Below are 19,789 nucleotides of genomic sequence, written 5' to 3' on the forward strand. Positions count from 1 at the left end.
CCCGTGTGAAGGGAGTTATCTGCAGGTAGTACGTGACATACAACAGTTTCTTTAGTGACCATTCAAAGTTATAACAGCACTGAAAAAAAGTAACTTATGACCATTTTTCACACATATGACCATTGCAACATCCCCATGATCATGTCATCAAAATTCAGATGCTTGGCAAATGACTCATGTTTATGACAATTGCAATGTCCGGGGGGGGGGGTGTCAGTTGTTCACCTTTTGCGACCTTAAGAGAAGCCAGATTCTCTTAACAACCATCTTACTAACTTAACAACTTCAGTGATTTAGTTAAACACTGTGGCCAAAAAATGGTCGTAAAATGAGGCAAAACTCACACGACAACTTTCCCACCGAACAACAGAAATTTTGGACTCAATTGCGGTCGTAAGTTGAGGACTATCTATATAGCCTTAACAGCTCTGGAAATCACACCGGAGTGTTCCACAGTCTGCTCTTGAATGAATCACTTGTGTAATTAGTTCAATTTATCTTAATCTTAATTCTCACAGACCTTTAAGGTGTTAAATAACAACCATCCCAGTTTGGCTATTTAAGTAACTGCATTCAAAATAATTTGGGATCTGGATTTGCAGGACTACAAAAAGTCCTCGACTTAGTGCTATGCGAAACATAGGCTACGTGACCTTTGCCCCACTTTACGACCTTTCTTGACTCAGCTGTTAAGTGAATCACTGCAGTTGTTAAATTAGTAACACGGTTGTTAACTGAAACTGGACTGCCCCATCGACTTTGCTTGTCAGAAGGTCGCAAAAGGGGAACCCATGACCCCGGGACACTGCGACCGTCATAAATATGAGTCAGTTGCCAAGCATCTGAATTCTGATCACGTGACCTTGGGGGGATGCTCCAAAGATCGTAGGTGTGAAAGTCCATCACAAGCCATCTTTTTCAGTGCCCTTGTAAGTTCAAACTGTCGTAAGTCAAGGACCACTTGTATTATTCTCCTGGTTGGAGAAGAACAGGAGGTTTAACCTCTGGATGACCAAAACAAAATGCTGGTTCAGAGTCCTTCTTCAAAGCTACCGGGAAAATGTTGACCACTGACCTCAGATACATACAGCCCAATATCTTTCTCCTGACCATCATCCACAAACAGAAAGAAAAAAGTATTCTTGCATAGAGAGTGCTTGTAGAAGAGGCTGCAAGGATGGCCAGAGTCACAATTACTTTTGTATTAACCCTAAAACAGTCGGGGGTCACAGCCCTATCGTCTTTCCCCAGCATCACTTTCCAGCAGCTCTGTCCTCCCAAGACAAGGCGCCCATTGTGACATTGCATCTTCCATGTGTAAGCCTCCTGTTTCTCGCTTTCTGTTTTTCTTTGGGTCACAATAAATTCATTGAGGAAGCAACACAGAATCCCTGCACACTGTTGCTTCGTTGGTAGCCCTCGAGGGACACCAAACTAGAAGCATCCCAAATGGCCATTTCTTGCTCAAAGGGCCCATGGCTGGCTGGGCAATTCTGGGAGTTGAAGCCCACAAGTCTTAAAGCTGCCAAGGTTGGGGACCCCCTGATTTAGCCTCGTTCTGAAATTTCTTTTCTTCTCCTTGACAGCTGATATGATACACCATGATATAATTCCACAGTTGATGGCCTCCGGCTTTATTGATGTATTTATTTGTCCGGTTATTTAATGTTTAACCCTTGCTGTATCCAATATCCTATAGCGCTTGGAGCTGCTTTGCATGACAAATCACAGCAGACAATCTAAAATATCACATCAGCATCATCACTATCATTTACACATCATTTTATATGCTCTTTGCCCTCTGACATTCTGCGTAGTCTCCTTTAATCTTCCAGACAGCAGGAGAAAGGCCATGAAATCCTGTGTCCAAGGCTGGAAAAGCACAATAAAAGCCATGTCTGGAGGCATCTCGTTGGAATTTATGTTCTTGGTTATGTTGTAAATTCAGCTTCTCAATAAAGGCCTTGGATGGATTCACAGGCCTTGGCACTCTACCCGGCTTTCATTAAATACAATAAGTAACCAGAAAGCCTGGAATGGATCCATCTGAGAGAAGAAATGGGAGATACATAACCTCTTCCGTGCTTTATGCATCAGAGCAGTTTGCAAACGATTCCAAGGAGACACACACACACACACACCAAAAAAAAATTCTCAAGTTATACCAGTGAGCAAATTAGCCTAACAGAATGGAAGAGAATGCCAAGCATTTGAACAACTTAGCAGGTCTCCTGAAGGCCAAAGCAGAACCCAAGCATGAAAGGAGGAAAAAAACAAATAACATAAAATAGCTGGATACTCTGTGCCTACATTCCGCTAGCAGGTTCAAACCAAAGGAGAAAAAGCAAATAATTTTGTCTGTTGTATAGAATACTGTGCAGTAGAGGTCCTCAACCTTTTGGGCACCAGGGACTGGTTCCGGGGAGAGAGGTTTTTCCACGGACTAGAGAGTGCGTAGTTTTGTGTGCTGCCTGTATCCCTAGCCCCTTGCAAAAAGCAGGAGATCCTACTGTATATACCATTTTAGACAAATGGTTGTCCAATCCCTTCTTAAAAACCTCTGGTGCTGGAGCACCCACAACCTCTGAAGGCAAGCTGTTCCAGCTATTGATTGTTCTCACTGTCAGGAAGTTTCTCCTTAGTTCTAGGTTGCTTCTCTCTTTGTTCAGTTTCCATCCATTGCTTCTTGTCTCGCCTTCTGATGCTTTGGAAAATAAATAAGAACCCACTAGCATCCAAAAGGAGGCAAGCAGAGTGTCTGTGCTGCTCTTGTTTACAGGCTGTAAAGTCAGCCTCCAACCCGGTCTCCAAATGCAAGCACCCCAGTACCACCACCACCACACACACCCCGACACACACACACACACACACACACACACACACACTCCCCATTCAGAAAGCCTGCATATGAAAGGGCCGATCGTCACTGGGTTATCACAAAAACATCCACTCCTGAGCTCAGAAATTACCGCCTAGAACCGAACGAATGAAACAAAATATACCTGACACTTCAAAGCTTTCCCTACACCCCCTTCTCCTCCTGGTTCTGGGCAGATAACAGCCTGCTTTTATATCTCAGCCAACACTGTATGGTTCCAGCCACCCTTGCCTCGGCTCCATCCAAGGGAAAGCTACATTTTGAACTTTTATCAGCCGGCCTCAGCCAGAGACACACTGAGGCTACTTTTGAATTAAGATGATGCATTGTTTTTGGAGACAAAAACATGGAGGAACCGGCAAACAGGAGGAGGAGGAGGAAGAGAGGCAGACTCCCGCGGTTTCTGCACTTCAGAGCTATGGGCAAATCAGTATGAAATGCTGGTCTAGGGGAGGGAGTCAAACATCAGCAAGGCAGGGGCCATCTGGATACCCAGCTTATTAATAACAGCCAGGGGCTGCGATTTATTTAACTCACAATGGTAACAGACAGTCTGCAGCCAAGGCACCCACTGCAGTGGAAAGAAAGAGGGTTATTCCCATCATCTCCCAGTGCTCAAAACCACTGGGATTGCTGCCTTGCAGTCTCTTTTCGAGAAGCAACTGTCTGGAATGCATGTGGGTGATCTCCCATCCTCTCCTTGTCCCAGAGGTTGCAAAGAGCTGGTCTATTCACTGGCTCTTTGTTCTTTTGCCATGGTTATTGGCTCCATTTGTGTGTGTGTGTGTGTGTGTGTGTGTGTGTCTGTGTGTGAAGCCGTCTTCAGTTTGCCATTTCATCCTCTGAAAGTTGCTTGAAATGTGATTCGTGTTGGGGGAACGAATTCACCTTTATTCATTTATTTCATAATAGTTCTACATCTTGGTATGCATGCATTACTTGGGCAAATTAAATTGTAATTTAATTTGTAATTAAATTAAATTAAATTACACTACAAACTACTGAGCGGTGTTTCCTCTGCTATTGCAAACTTGATCCCACTAATACACGGTGCCCCGCACCAGCCGGAGGTATGGAAATCTATTTGAAGACACTTCTAATCATGGAGACTAATTATGGAAAGTTGGATCAGATTATCTCTATATGAACTTTGGTCTTTTGGAATCTCCCTGGATCGTGGAAACACCTTCATGAGAACATGAGCAGAACTCGAGCTGGTGTGAGAGATACTTCTTTTTTGGCAACAACCCCATATCCACGAACAGATGCAGGTGCAGAAATGATGCTCAGAAAATGTGGCCATTTAGAAGGCTAGCCTGCAGAAATGCAGACCTTCCCTTTAACTTAATGCAGACCAATTTTTTTAACCACAACAAGAACAGACCTGAAGACCGCCACACATCATGGTAACAACTGACCCATTCATACTCCTGTTTTACCAGGGCTGAACTCCAAAGTAGAAACGAAGTGGATTAGCACAAAATCGAGCCATCTGCCTGTTACAATTTTACTTGCTTACAACTTTTAAGGATCTAGAAGTGCTTAAAGGTCTAATGCCGTACAATCAGAGGAGTCCTCTCTGCTTTCTTTCTTGCTGTTCATCTTGCCTGCTGATCAGAGCTGAGCATCAGAACTGTTTCGTGTCATAAAAGCTTCCTTTGACAGCTCTCACCACAGAAGCATCCTCACAGCCAAGCGTTCATGTCATTTGTTTTAGAACACTTCCCGACAGCAAGACGGCTTCTCCCTTAAAAGACTTCTTTACATTTTAAGAAAGGAGAAAAAATAATTTTTGACTTCTGCCACCTGGATCTTTCACAGGTTGTTTTTTTTTTCTCTCTCTAACAAGAACAGCTATCGTGGAAACAGACAGCCAATTCTTTATTGGCTTTCCAGTAAAAATTCCCCAAAAGAAATCTTTGTCAGGATAATCAACTATTTTTTGGTTGGTCGTTCTTCTTTAAGAAATTCAGTTTCTTAAAAGGCCAATAGTGTATACAGGCCTCTTTCAGCCTTTGGACATTGCCAGAAGCAGATGGAGTCCTGATAATATGTTAAGCCAAAAATTAGTATATGTAAATCAAAGATGGCTGCTTTAGGAAAAGAACACAGTTCCTTTCTCATATTCATTGGCACCATCTGGGATAGTGTGCAAGTTGACTCATTTCCAGAAAGGGCAACACAGATTAGGATGCAAAGTTTGAGCCACCTGCCCTCACCGTATTTAGAAACTGACTTTAGAGATTTCTAATCTTGAGAAAAAGTGACGCGGTGGCTCAGTGGGTTAGGACGCTGAGCTTGTCGATCAGAAGGTCGGCAGTTTGGCGGGTCGAATCCCGAGTGCCGCGTAACAGAGCGAGCGCCTGTTACGCGTCCCAGCTTCTGCCAACCTAGCAGTTCGAAAGCATGAAAAAATGCAAGTAGAAAAATAGGGACCACTACAGTGGGAAGGTAACAGCGTTCCGTGCAACTTTGGCGTCTAGTCATGCCGGCCACATGACCACGGAGACGTCCTCGGACAAGTGCTGGCTCTTCGGCTTTGAAACGGAGATGAGCACCGGCCCCTAGAGTCGGAAACGACTAGCACGCATGTGCGGGGGAACCTTTACCTTTACCTTAATCTTGAGAACCTTCTACCCAAGTTAAATACAACTTACACCACAATTCAGCCCAAAGTTTCCGTTGCTAAGCAGTGTTAAGTGAGCTGCGCCTCATCTGAGGCCTTTTTTGCCACAGTTGTTAAGCGAAACACTGCAGGTGTTAAATGAATCAGGCCATCGTTAAACGAATCTGGCTTCCCCCATTGACTTTGCTGGTCAGAAGCTGGGTGGAAAGGTAGTAAATGGTGATTACTTGACCCCAGAATAGTGCAACTGTCATGAATACATGCCCACTGCCCCAATTTTGATCACATGACTGTGGGGAGTGTTGCAGCAGTCGTAAGTGTGAAACATGGTCATAAGTCACTTTTTTCGAAGTTGTAATTTCGAACTGTCACCAAACGAACAGTCAAGGACTACCTGGAATGTATTCTGTTAGGTATGCAGCTGATGAAAAATGACAACGTAGTTGAATACCAAGCCTGAATGTTACCTGTATATTAAATCAATAATCTAAGTACAGTAACTAAGAGCTTTTTTTTTTAAAGCAAAGACCTGAAACTTTGCTCTCAATTTGTTTCTCTCCTCCCTGTTTTTTTGGTGGGGAAATTCATTGCTTTCACATGTGGCAGCTAAAATTAAGAAACACTCACCTTTGCTAACAACATCCTAAAATTGGACAGGCTGCTATCAAGATACCCAAATCTTGATGCTTGATGTCAACATAATTTGTTTGGATTTGTTGTTACTTCACTGTTTCTCAACCTCGGCAATTTTAAGATGTATGGACTGCAACTCCCAGAATTCCCTAGCTGGCTGAGGTTTGGCTGCCAGAGATGGCCAAATGGACTGCTTTGATTAAAGAAAAGAACACAATTAATTGGTTTCTACTTAGAAACTGCTTTTAGACTTTGTGCTCGAGGTGGAAAAAAATGAAACTTTTGATTTTGTTTGGCTGATTAGATGATAAGGTTTGTTGATACAGAAATGGCTAGTTTGTATAATTGTATAAAAGTAAAAAGTTGAGGTTTGAAGTTATTATCTTATTCTACTGTACCACAATGAGTCAGAAGTCAAAGCTTTTTCTTTCTTTTTTCTTCTCTTTCTTTTTCTTTCTTTCTTTCTTTCTTTCTTTCTTTCTTTCTTTCTTTCTTTCTTTCTTTCTTTCTTTCCCTTCCCCTTTTCCTCCCTTCTTTTCCTATTATTTTCTTTTGTATTTTTGTATTTCATACTATTACAATACAATTGAGGGCTGCTTGGTGTTCTCTGAGCTGGCTTTTTTTTCTTGCAGATGTTTCATTACCCAAACTAGGTAACATCATTGGTGATGTTTGGGTAATGAAACATCTGCAAGAAAACAAGGAGGCTCAGAGAGCACCAAGGACCCCTCGTGTCAACACTGACCTATAAATATTCCCCTTTATTAGTAATAAAATTTTGAACGAGAAAAGTTGGCGAGATTGAGAAACACTGTGTTACTTCATTCTTTCTCTTCCTGCAAGTAACACTGGAGGAGCTGTGAAACAAACTGATTCCCCAGGGAGTTTTTACTAAAATCCCCTCAAGAGCAAAACAAGAATCGTCTTTTATTTTCTTTTTTCAACAGTCTCTGTGTAAACGTGCTGTTAGCAAACACTTCTGTGCTTTATTCTAATGGGCAAAACAGAGCAAGGGTGAGGAAAGGAAGCTTCCCCCCCCAGAGGAGAAATTACAAACATCGCATTAACGCAATGACACAAAAACACACACAAGTTCTGCCTTTGTCACCAAATTACCACTGTTACTTGCTACGTTACCCTTGTGGAGACATCTGACCCTGAATTATATGAGATGCCATCTGCCCTTTATTGTATACCATTAGAGCTGTTCCATTCCCAAAGCCATTTGAGTATAACTACTCAGCCACTACTCAACAGGACATGTTTTTATGAGCGGCACCTTTGCTACTTGGATAGGTCCACATTTAGCGCCAAAATTGGGACCGGCAACTTGGTTAAGTGAAGTGGTCACTTTGTAAAACCACGGCTGTGCTTATGATCGAACTTCAGTTTTCCTTTGCTTTGCAGACCTGCAAAGGTTATAATTTGCAAGACCTGGCCATGAAGTTACTTTTCATCATCGTAAGTGCGAACTGCCGCCAAATGAGGCAGTCTCTAACTGAGGACTACCGGTATTTGCCTAGTAAGAGCACGATAGAAATAATAAAAACGTAACCCATTGCCTATTCAACACCCAGGCCATGGAAAAACTGCAGCAGAGACCCTCAAAATGTAGGACAAACATGGGGATATGTTCTGACATTTTTACAAACAAGGCTGGCAAGCTGGGTAAGATAAAACATTGATGATGCTCCTAATATTCTTCTCTTTAATCTATGGAAGGCTTCACATCTGTCTGTTGCTAATTAGTTTTAGATCCCATCTTTTGTTGAGGAGCTCAAGGCAACCTCCCATTTTTCCCCATAGGGGAACCTGCCACTTCTCCAAGGCAGGTTGATGAACTGAAGGACAAGTGAGCTACTGAGTTTCCGTGGCTGAGGATGGATCTGAATCCAGCCTGGCTCTCTCCTCTCTTCCTGTCACCATTTTGTCTTTTTTTCCTGGGCAGGTAGACACCAAGCCAACATTGCTAAGCTGTTGTCACTTGTCATTTTTATTTCCTAAGAAGGCCAGAGGAAGCCCGAAGGATGCCAGAGGCGATATTATAGCCATCATGACAACCTGCAGAGAATACTCTGCAATTGACAATGGAAAGGCCAGTAGGAAACACTCAAATTACAGCAGTCAGCTAATAAAGGCTTAGAAACCTGTTTTTCCTCTTTTCCATTTGTGACCTCCCACCCATCCTCTCTGGCAGAAGTTACAAGTCTTCTTCTCACAGCTATGAAGGGAGGAAAGAAAATATCTGCTCGTTGGCTACATAGCTCAAGGAGCTCACAATAAAACCAATTTCACAATGTGTTTCTTACATGCTGTCAACACCCCTGGAGTGTGACAGACATAGAGGTAGGTCACTTGGGAACACAATATACTAACAGAATTACAGACCTGGAAGGGACATTGGAGGTCTTCTAGTCCAACCCTCTCCTCAAGAAGGAAACCCTATACCATTCCAGACAAATAGTTATCCAACTTCTTCTTAACAACCTCCAGCGATGGAGCACCCACAACTTCTGGAGGCAAGTCATTCTACTGATTAATCGTTCTCGCTGTCAGGAAATTTCTCCTTAGTTCTAGGTTGCTTCTCTCCTTGATTAGTTGCCATTCATTGCTTCTTGTTCTTCCTTCAGACGCTTTGGAGCAGGGATCCTCAACGTCCGGGCCACAGAAGAGTACCAGGAACTGGGTTGCACAGCAGGAGGTGAGTGGTGGGTGAGCAAAACTGTGCACGTATGGGATCTAGGTTGCGTGCTCCTTCTCAGGTGCCAAAAAAGTTCGGGACCACTGCTTTGGAGAATAGGTTGATCCCCTCCTGCTAAAGACTGGAGGATTTATATGACACTTAAATAGCCATCAAATGAGCATGACACACCCAAAGCAGCTGGCAGGGAGATCCTTACCGCAAAACCTGGGAATTGCTTGTCTATAAACTGGAAAATTCTTTTCCTGACTCAAGACACAGCTCACCCGCAGATCTAGAAGCCAGCATTTCAGCTACTGCTTCTCTCAAATTTATCAAGATTGTTCCGCTGTTAAACGGTGTCTGAAACTTCTATCATGCTTCACATCTGCTTTGATTGCAATCTAGGCTTTCCACCCTCTTAACCCCTAACTCTGAAATTGTCTATTTGGTAAAAGATTCACAGATGCGATATGGCCAGATACTTATCTATATTGCAGACTAGAATAAAGCTGTAGAAAATATGCTAGAAGATTTGAATACTACACTGAACACCAGTCAAAGCACATGTACAGATCTATGTTTCAAGGGCTTCAGTTCAAGCTTCTGGCCCTTCTGAGTCAATAGATATTTTCCTATTCTCTTCAGGGCTGTGGGAGACAGCTGGGATGTGTTGACTTAACAATCCGCTCAAGCGTGGAAACTGCTGATTCTCATCTCCCCAATATGGTTCCTAGTCATTACTACAGCAAGAAAATTTTTAAGAAAATAATATTACCAGACACTTAATATCATATCAAGCTTGGTGCAAACCATTGTCTTCTATTATTATTATTATTATTATTATTATTATTATTATTATTATTATTATTATTATTATTATTATTATTATTATTATTATTATTATTATTATTATTATTATTATTATTATTATTATTTTATTAATTTTCTATTTTTACAATCAAGTGCTTAATAGACAACTTGATGACTGGGTCCATTCGTAATTCCGTGGTACATATAAGCTTCCTCAAACTAAATCCAATATTACACCCTCCGGTACATTCTCTCTTCCTCCGGTAATAGACATTTTTCCACAGTGAGCAAATACCATTCTTATTGTCGTTAATAAATACACAGTTGAATATCAGCATTTGTTACAGTTTTCTGACAGAATCAGTAATATCCGTTTAGAATATCTTTTCTAAGAATGTACTACCTGGAAACAACCATTCCCTGTAGCCCCAGCTATCATGAGAATGCAATATCTAAAGGTTTATGGAGACTCTCAGTCATCCTGGTCACAAACTGAAGAAGCTCCTTGGATGAGAAGCGAAATGTTTTCAAGGGGAAAAAAACTCAAGAAAGTCCACCCAGCTGGCTTTCATGCCTAAAGTGGGACTACTAAGTCTCCTGGTTTGGCACTGTAACCACTAGGCCAGGGGTAGGCAACCTTGGCTCTTTTATGACTCGTGGACGTCACCTCCCAGAATTCCTGAGCCATAGCATAGCTGGCTCAGGAATTCTGGGAGTTGAAGTCCACGAGTCATAAAAGAGCCAAGGTTGCCTACCCCTGCACTAGACTAAACTTTCTCTTTAAATTCAGCTTTTGTGGATCCTGTTTCCGTTTTTCTGCCATTTGGCTGTTTATTTTTAGTACTGCTACTTGTCCGGATTTTGCAATTCTGATCGTTGTCACTGATCAGCTATCATCCTTCTGGCTACGCTTTAGGGAAGGCAGAGTGAGAGAGTTGGGAATAAGTAAATGGGCAATAAATAATTATTTGAGTAACTGCCTATGAAGGGAGGAAGCATTACATCTGATCAGCAAAGAGATTAAGGAATTATTTAAAAGGCATCATAGAAGCAATATCCTTTAAGTGTTTAGCATAAAAAGCATACTTGTTGCATTTATAGCCCATTCCCCTCTGGGAATTCAAGGCAGCTTATATACACTGCAACCTGCCCACCACTACACAGCAAACATCCAGAAACTTTGTTCAACAACATCCCTGAGCCAGATTAAGTGGTGAGATAACAGCTGGTCCAAAGTCAGCCAAGATGTTTCATGAACAAGTGAAAACAAGATCTGGAATCTGTCCCCAGTCTTACTCCAACATTACACAAAGACTCCTATCTTTGTTTGTTTTCTAATGAGGTGATCAGCAGGCACTATTTTGCCTTGGTGTCTATGAGAATTTGGTCACGGGTATTCTAGCTGGGAAATGGGGGAAATACTATCAACCAGGACTCCAATTTTCTGAAAAGAGGAGGAAGAAACAAGCGACGTGTGCTCATTCTCCCACAAATATCCAAAGCTCCTTCACCAAGGAGGATACATGTTAACTCTCTACCATTGTGTGGCTGAGTATAACTCAGGATAAGGCTCTTGAATAGCCATACAATTCCTCTTCTAATTTGGTAAACCCACCCACCCCTCTGAATTGCTTTTTCTTGCTAGCCATGACTGCATTTACATAACACACTCAAGCTAAACCAAGTGAACTGCATTATGGCTTAGCAAGACAGGTGAACGCAACCACAGGGTGCTCAGGAAGGAAGGAAGGAAGGAAGGAAGGAAGGAAGGAAGGCAGGCAGGCAGGCAGGCAGGCTTATAGAACTTATGGTGAGAAACAGAAGCAAAAAGAATACCCCACGTGTTTTTATGACCCTCATCTTAAATTCAGACAATTCAGATCCAGGATCATTCCAAGCAACACAACTGCAGCAGTCATTCCAGACTTTGTAACTAACTAATCTAAAAATTACACTGTGCCAACTGCAAAAAGGCATTCTCTGTCACTGCTATCTGTTTAGGGAGGAGCCTTGAACATGGCAATCTGGCTTCTGCTATTTGTTGTTTTCTTATCATTAATCTCCACCAACCTGACAGCCCCTTCCTAAGCAACTGAAAAATTACTATACAGTAACAACAACATGTAGCTCTCACCATCTGGGCCCCTGAACTTCCGCTGGTAGCCTTTCCTCTAAACTACTACTACTACTACTACTTCTACTTCTCCTCCTCCTCCTCCTCCTTTTTTCCTTTCTATGGCAGATTTTTGATTACAAAATGCCAACTCACAAAGGTCACACAAACTACCAAAAGTGAAGCCTTTGACAGAATTCTGTGAGCAATTTCAATGGGTCTTTTTTTTCTTACTATCTCTCAATGGACTTAGCCTAATGACCAAGAAGCATTATTACAGAAGCACCTTAAGGAAAGGGGGAGCTCAAATGCTATGCAAAGTTATACAGCTGAGGTCATGTGGGTTTGATGCTTCTTCCTGATTTTTCCAGGCTATTCTCCTGCAGAATTGGAGCCTACCTACTTTGGAGCTGAGGCCTACCACAACTGAAGATACCAGATGAGGGAAGTTGGTCTTTAAAAAAAACCATCCACAAACAGAACGAAGGAGAAATTTCTGGACAGGGAGAACAATTAATCAGTGGAATGACTTGCCTCCAGAAGTTGTGGGTGCTCCGACATTGGAAGATTTTAAGAAGAGATTGGACAACCATTTGTCTGAAATGATATAGGGTTTCCTGCCTGAGCAGGGGGGTTGGACTAGATGACCTCCAAGGTGCCTTCCAACTTTTATTATTTTGGCTTTTTTGTTTATTTATATTATTTTGTTATCCTGCTTCTTTTTATTCCTGTTGCAATCAAGCTTAGGAAACATTCTGATGCAACATTTATCAGTCGGCAAGCAGAGATACTATGCACCACCCCTTTTGATCTCAGGAAGTGGGTGAGAAGGTGGTACAGTAACTGACAAAGCAAAGATATCGTTGGGTTCCTATCAGCTACAATACCCTCTACATTATCCTTCTCATTTTTCCTACTAACTCTTTCTTTAGCATCTAACGACTATAATTTTGTTCTTTGCATCTTATGATTTATGTTGATTGCTTTTATTTAGTGCCTTGTGGCTATCACTGAGTGCTGTATCTTATGATTTACGATGATGGTGTTATGATTACGATCATGATTTATCACTTGTTGCTTGTATGTACACTGAGAACTTCTGCACCGGAGACAAATTTCCTTGTGTGTCCAACACACTTGGCCAGTAAAGCATTCTGTTCTATTCTAATCCAGACACAGAGTTAAACCATAAACCGTGATTCCAAACTACAGCGTCTGGCTTCAGACCAACTGGAAACCAAACCAGCCCCATTACAGGAAAGTGACTGCAGCTTGACATTGTGTAAACACAGTTTCTCAGGCCACCCAATCAAGTTTATCTCATTAACCATCCTGCCTAAGGGACCTGAAGGATTCCTATAGGAACTCCAGCAGACTTCAAGGGCGTCCTAGCTTGGGGTGGTAAAGGTGCAAGGATGCCTCCATTACCGAGAAGTGGATGCCGTGAGGAGCCAGAAAAAAACGTCCAAACAAAAACTGCAGATGTTAATAATTATGACATAAGCACCTCACCCAGCCGGAGAGAAGAATTCCATTAAGATGAGATCAAATTCAGCCAACGGTTGCAGAACAAGAAAGAAAAGGCAGGCTTGTTTGTAGAAGGCCTGACATAAAATATCTTCCCTTAGAAAACAAAACCTTCAGAGGGACGTTTGCAAGGTGCGTCATTGCTCAAGTCAGTTTCGCATCGTTCTACTGTTTAGCAAAGAGGGGGTGCTTGCAAGATGGCAGGACCAGAGGAAAAAAAAAACATGGTCTGCTTTTTCCACCCAGAGTGATCTGTCACACGCAGCCAAAGAAGAACCCAGCAGAGTTCTCAGAATTAAGAGAAGCAGCTATGACTCTACTCACTAGGTTTATCCGTTCTCCACACATGCAGATCAAACAGGAGGAAGGAAGGAAAGAGCATGTATTATACACATGGTCATCCTGCCTTTAATTCAACAAGAATGGAAACAAACCCTATCCAGGAGTAGCACCATGTTACACTACATCAGGGGGTCTTCAAAGTCGGCCCTTTTATGACTTGTAGACTTCAACTCCCAGAATTCCTCAGCCAGGCACTGGCTATGTTGTCTGAGGAATTCTGGGATGGACAACTTCAGGTAGTTCTCAACTTACAACAGTTCACTTAGTGACCAAAGTCACAACAGCCCTGAAAAAAGTGACTTATGACCGTTTTGCACACCTACGACCGTTGCAAGCATCTCCATAAGTCACGTGGTCAAAATTCTGATGCTGGGCAACAGACTCATATTTATGACAGTCGCAGTGTCCCAGGATCATGCAATCCCCTTCTGCAACCTTCTGACAAGCAAAGTCAAGGGGGGGGGGCAACCAGATTCACTTAACAACTGTGTTACTAACAACTGCAGGGATTCACTACTGTGCCACGGTCGTAAAATGAAAGGTCGTAAAATGGAGCAAAACTCCCTTAACAAATGTTTCACTTAGCAACAGGAATTTCGGGCTCAATTGTGGTCGTAAGTTGAGGACTACCTCTATGGCCCCTTTAGGACCTTCAGCCAGGGTTAAGAATTTTGGGTGTTGACATCCACAGATGCTAAAGGGGCTATAGTTGCCCGACCCTGGTGTAGAACAAGGCTATCAATGCCTGCTTACACAATGATGGAACCATTAATCCTCTCAATCACCACATCCCTTAGTTTGTTTAGTTTGTGATTAGTGTGATGAATATACTTATTCATCCTAGGAGGGATCTCAACTGTTCTGGGCTGCTGGCAAAACAATTCCCAATCAGGTTTCACAAGTCTTTCTTCCCACCCATCAGATGCCCCCTCTTACTCTATTTATTTTTCATCTAAGCAGATGGGCACTGTTCCAAACAAAGCCCTGGGATTCATCTATCTAGTTTAAGGAAGCCTATTTGGGTCAAAGGCATTCTTATAATAACAAAACTGGCACTGGAGGCTCGCCCAGTGTTTAGTAGCATGCCAGCTTCTCTTTCCTCCCCCCCCCTCTTGAATTTTTAATGCAAAATGTCAGACTGGTCAGAGTAATTAACATTACAGCTTTGCATTGCATGCAAACCCCCAAAACTGTCCAGCAACCAACAATAGACCATTTCTTGGCTCAGCTTTATAAAGTACCTCAACCTACTATGACTGACTTCCCATGTCAGGCTAAGCCACAGGTCATGTAATGCCGGCTTATTGATTAAGCAACGATTGCTGAATTCCCCAAATGCAACAAATGTAAACCTTTCCCCACTGCCAATCCGGGTTAGATAGGCAGTTGGAAATGACAGGAGAGCAAGCTCTTAGGCTATTATTGTTGCGATAGGATGAGACAGGAAAACAGGAAATGTGTTAAATGAAAAATACCGTTCACCTTTTTTAGTTATTTTAATTAGAGCAGCCGAATTGGAACAAACTAGGTTGGCTGACTTATATAACACATGACTTCTGAAACACTACCTGAAGCCTGTGATTCTCTTTGCTTTTCTTAGCGATGTCCATCCCTTCCGCTACATTTTCATGATCTGCCTCCCGTATCTGCAAAAACATTTTGTGTACGTCCCAACAACCTCACGGTAGAACTCTATCCAAACCAGGAACCTTTTTGTAATCAAATTTTGCCTGCTCTAACAAGATTAAATCTAATAGGCAGCACCAGGCAGTCGCTAAACTCATTCGGATGCAGGATAAAAACAGAAAGAAAAGTCAGGCATCCTTCAACTGGAAATTTTTCAAAAGGAGCTTATATTTTAGTGCATCCCAAAGTTTGGTACTATAATACTATGAAACAATAAAAAAACTATTTGATTTTTTCCAGAATAGGAAAGCATATTCTGTTTACAACAGAAGACTTATAATGTAAGAAAGCAGGGGGGGGGGAAACTTGGTAAGGGCCAGCTAAAGGGAAAAAAAATATTTCTCACAACTATTGAAGTTGGACTCGCTGAATATATGCAATTCAAAATTTTCTCCCAGGCAAAAAATTAAAAAAATAAAAAAAGAGTGAAAAGTCTGTTTTTCAATGATTCAGCCATCAATAGCAGTTTTGGCTGAGGTCACTCTGAAGGAGGAGAACATGGTAGGAGAACGGGAAATATGCTTCTATTGCCAAACTTTCTCTTCTGGGAATTTGGTCTACACAGTAATTGGCTCTTGAACAGCACTTTCCTCTAAGCATCGCAAATGCATTACAAGCAATTGTGTATTAACTCTCAAAAGTCCCAGGTGACAGATAGATCATGGAGGAGAGGAGATTACAAGCCAGAGCAAAGTTGGTGTGAAAAAGCTTTTTGAAAAGACTTTGCTTTAGCTTCTTGATGCACTGGGATGACATTCCCCAGAATCCCAGAGTCAGCCTAGGAATCTGGATACCAGAGTCTCAATTTACCTGGCTAGCCCCAGGATGGGGAAGCCAACATTTAGACAGCTACTGGTTGCAGAAGAAGACTCAGCCAAAGCCAAAAATGTGTCACTCCAATAAAAGAGACATAGTTGGCAAGCTTTCAGATGTTGGGGGGAAGTAACCAGGCAACGCATACATACTCTTAGGCATGAAGAATCAAGGCCACATGTTAAGTTCCAGTTAAGCTAATTTATTAGTCATGCCTAGTCAACTAATGGTCAGCACTAAATTGGCTCTACATAAGAGTTAATGGAATTCAAAAGGGGATGGACTTGAAGCACTTGTGGGAACATAATGACTCCAAGCTAGTTCCTCTCTTGACTCTGCCCCCAAGCTCTGCTTTTCTCTCTCCTACACATACATATATACATATGTGTTTATGTGAGAGTTGTATGTTTGTGTGTTTATCTATGAGTGTCAGATTAGTGACTAAAGAGATCTAGGTTAGTCCTTCCTTAGACACAGAAGCTAACGTCTGTGATTTTGGACCACTTGTACTCTCTCAACCCTGGACTGGGAAGCGATAGAACTACTATCAACTTCTACTAGCCAGTCCATAATCTTCAATGAAAAGGTTTTCAACCTGTAATAGATCCATTCTGTCTGAGGAGAATAATCACTCACACTTCTTCATTAGGACACTGTCGAAGTACAAAAGCTTGAATTGTGGCCCCCAGCCTGGAAATATTTCTGAAGGCCAAAGCTATCCATGCCTCCTAATCATAACAGCTGTTTCTTATGCTTCTGAATAGTGTCGCCAGGAATTTGAGTGGAAAAATGGTATTCTTCCACTTATGACTTGCCTCTCAGCTTTCCAATGCAACATTGGCTGTGGCAACTAATTAAACATTTTCAGTCTACTGTGTTTTCGTTATGCTGTTTAGCTGCCTTATAAAGAAGCTGGAATCAGCAGCCAGAGAAAACAGTCACAGATATATTGGGAATTTGCTGGCTTTGCCATATATTCTGAGCTATTTTCTTAGCAACGACCCATTATCTGACCTCAGATTTGTCTTCCTATTTTTGTCCTCCTTTGTGATAGCAAGCAATAAGAGAATTACAGAATGAATTAGAGCACAACGACATTCTGCCATCTTGCCCGGTGAATAACGTGCTAATTATTTTGTTGTTGTTGTTGTTGTTGTTGTTATCTCGCAGTGTGTTTTTGAGAAAGGATGTAGGAATGTGATTCAGTGATTGTGTAACCTTGACTGAAGAATGATCCGCCTCTTCTGTCACCATTGGTCCTCCTCTTTCACTGAGTATCGAGACGCCAGTTTCAGGACTGGCCCTGGTGATCAATGAGGTGACAGATGTTGTGGCACCCACACATCTGGATTATTGCACAGACTGAATGAGGGGGATAGAAACTGGTTTGTGTATTTATTGGTAAGGGGAAAAACAATGAAAGAGCATTTTGGATCTTTGCTGAATAAATCCTAGTTTATTCAGTATAAAAGACTTAAGTACAAATATGTGCTGAATGTGCCAATGGAATAAAGGGCTGAATCTCCACCTTCTTGCTATAAAATGTTAATAAACGTTTGCCTTACTGCAACAACCAAGCTCGAAGAAATTTTCTTTATAAAAAAAAAAACTAGCTGAATTCAAACATATACTTTTTCAATGCCTAAACATGATGATTACAAAAACTGTATGCATCTATGCACATCTACAGATATATATAGACAGATAGTCTTCTTACAACACTGAACGGACTGGCACCGATTTGGGCTTGATGTCTAATGAGCTAGTGAACTGACTGTGAATCAAACAAACACAAGAGTTAAGCATTGTCACATCAATTCCTGGAAACACTAACCGTTAGTAAATGTTTGGAATTCTATGGAGAATCAACATTCAAATTACAAATGCCACTAGAAGACAATATCTGAAGTGTGAGGTTGAACTCTGGAGTCTTTTGGTGCTCTCTGAGCTCTGTTGTTTTCTTGCAGGCATTTCATTACCCAACTAGTTAACATCATCAGTGTATTACCTAGTTGGGTAATAAAACATCTGCAAAGCAAACAATTCGATCTAAAAACTTATTTATTTGAGCAATCTGACCTGGTTTGATGGGTTAGGGTTGGGGTTTTAATATGTTTTTAATTACTGTTTTAAACTTGGGCATAATATTTAATCATTTTTTAACTTTTGTATTCTGTTTTTATATTTATTGCCCTGTACACCGCCCTGAGTCCTTCGGGAGAAGGGCGGTATAAAAATATAATAAATATATAAATAAATATATAAATAAATAAATTCAGCTCAGAGAGCATCAAGACCTCACAAATAAAAAGTGAAAGAACCACATACTCGTCCCTTTCTCACAGTCATTTTTTCCATACTAAACTCCTTCAATGCCGATACAGGTAGTCCTCAACTTACAACAGTTCATTTAGTTGACCGTTCAAAGTTATAACAGGACTGGAAAAAAGTGACTCATGGCCATTTTTCACACTTAGGACCGTTGCACCATCCCCATGACATTTAATGCACACAATTTCCTTATTACATTCTCTTTTTTATTACATTCTCTGAGTCCTCCGGGAGAAGGGCGGTATATAAATTAAATTAATAAATAAATTAATAAATAAATAAATTTTGCTGCCGAGTCGGACAAGCTTCCAAAAACCAGGAAACGTGAATCTGTCGGTTCTAATATTGCATCTGATCATTCTAATATTTGAGGGGGTCTGTTGATCTGCACTTGGAATGCTGCAGAGGGCAGAGATGAAGGAACCTCTGAGTTTTCACAGAAAGGAAATAATAGTCAAATTAAACTTAAGTCAATTTTTCAAGAAAGAGATGGTTCTTGTGCTTATCCATTTAAGCAAGGAATGGGAGAAAAATGCTAGTGGTGATATTTTTTAGAGAGAGCACTGTAGGGAAATGTGTTTTCAAGAGTAGACCACGTCTTTCTCAGATAATTGCTCGGAATTGAATTTTTGACCCAGAGATACAGACAGCAGAAAGGAACAATTGTACATTAAAGTCAGCTTTTCCCAGCTTTGGGTCCGACGATAGAACTGAAAATTTTGCTTAATTTTCTCACATATTCTGGATGAATACGGAAGAAGCTGAAATGCAATGGATAATCTTCTCCATACAGGGAGGAGTTCCAGGAGTAGGTAATGTTGCAACACAATGACCCAGAAGCGTTCTAGCTTTCTAAAATCTAACAAAAGTATTGTGATGTAAACCTTAGGAAGAAGAGCTTTTGAAAATGGGGTGTTTTACCGAATGTTTGTTCTGTGTTTGATTCTGCCTATAGATGTTTGGCTGCCCTTTTAAAGGGTTGATTGAAACAATACATGGAAAAAGGAACATTCGCGTATTTTAAAAAAGCAAATAAACAACATGAACAACTTTAATCAAATGTTACCAAGTGGCTGTATATACACCCTTCCAAGTTCAAAGAAAAACTGTTCCCAAACAACATCCTTTATCCTACTTGAAAAGATTCTTCTGATAGGACATACATCCAAACTGCCTGAAGGAAGAGTGGGATTCAATGAAATGATTAAGACATTGGTGTGTGTGTGTGTGTGTGTGTGTGTGTGTGTGTGTGTGTGATATATATATGGCCAGGATCCAACTGACACCAACAGGCGCTGCTTATATTCTTACATTCTTATGGCCAGGCAAAAAAAAAATAAAACATGT

General features: G+C 41.3%; 1 protein-coding gene across 3 annotated transcripts in view; it reads right to left on the bottom strand.

The window, feature by feature from the left end:
• The window catches only part of ST3GAL4 (ST3 beta-galactoside alpha-2,3-sialyltransferase 4), a 115,778-nt gene that overhangs the window by 80,726 nt on the left and 15,263 nt on the right, over positions 1-19,789 (bottom strand). Inside the window, exon 1 of one of the 3 annotated variants that reach the window (XM_081333657.1) lies at positions 5,098-5,112. The exons of the other annotated variants lie outside the window; for them this stretch is intronic. The gene's annotated coding sequence lies outside the window, so the exon portion shown is untranslated. Of the gene's footprint in view, positions 1-5,097; positions 5,113-19,789 lie in introns of those variants that run through there. 3 annotated transcript variants of the gene reach the window in all.

This window comes from Vipera berus (assembly GCF_964194415.1).
Source record: "Vipera berus genome assembly, chromosome: 8".
Classification (NCBI taxonomy): domain Eukaryota; kingdom Metazoa; phylum Chordata; class Lepidosauria; order Squamata; family Viperidae; genus Vipera; species Vipera berus.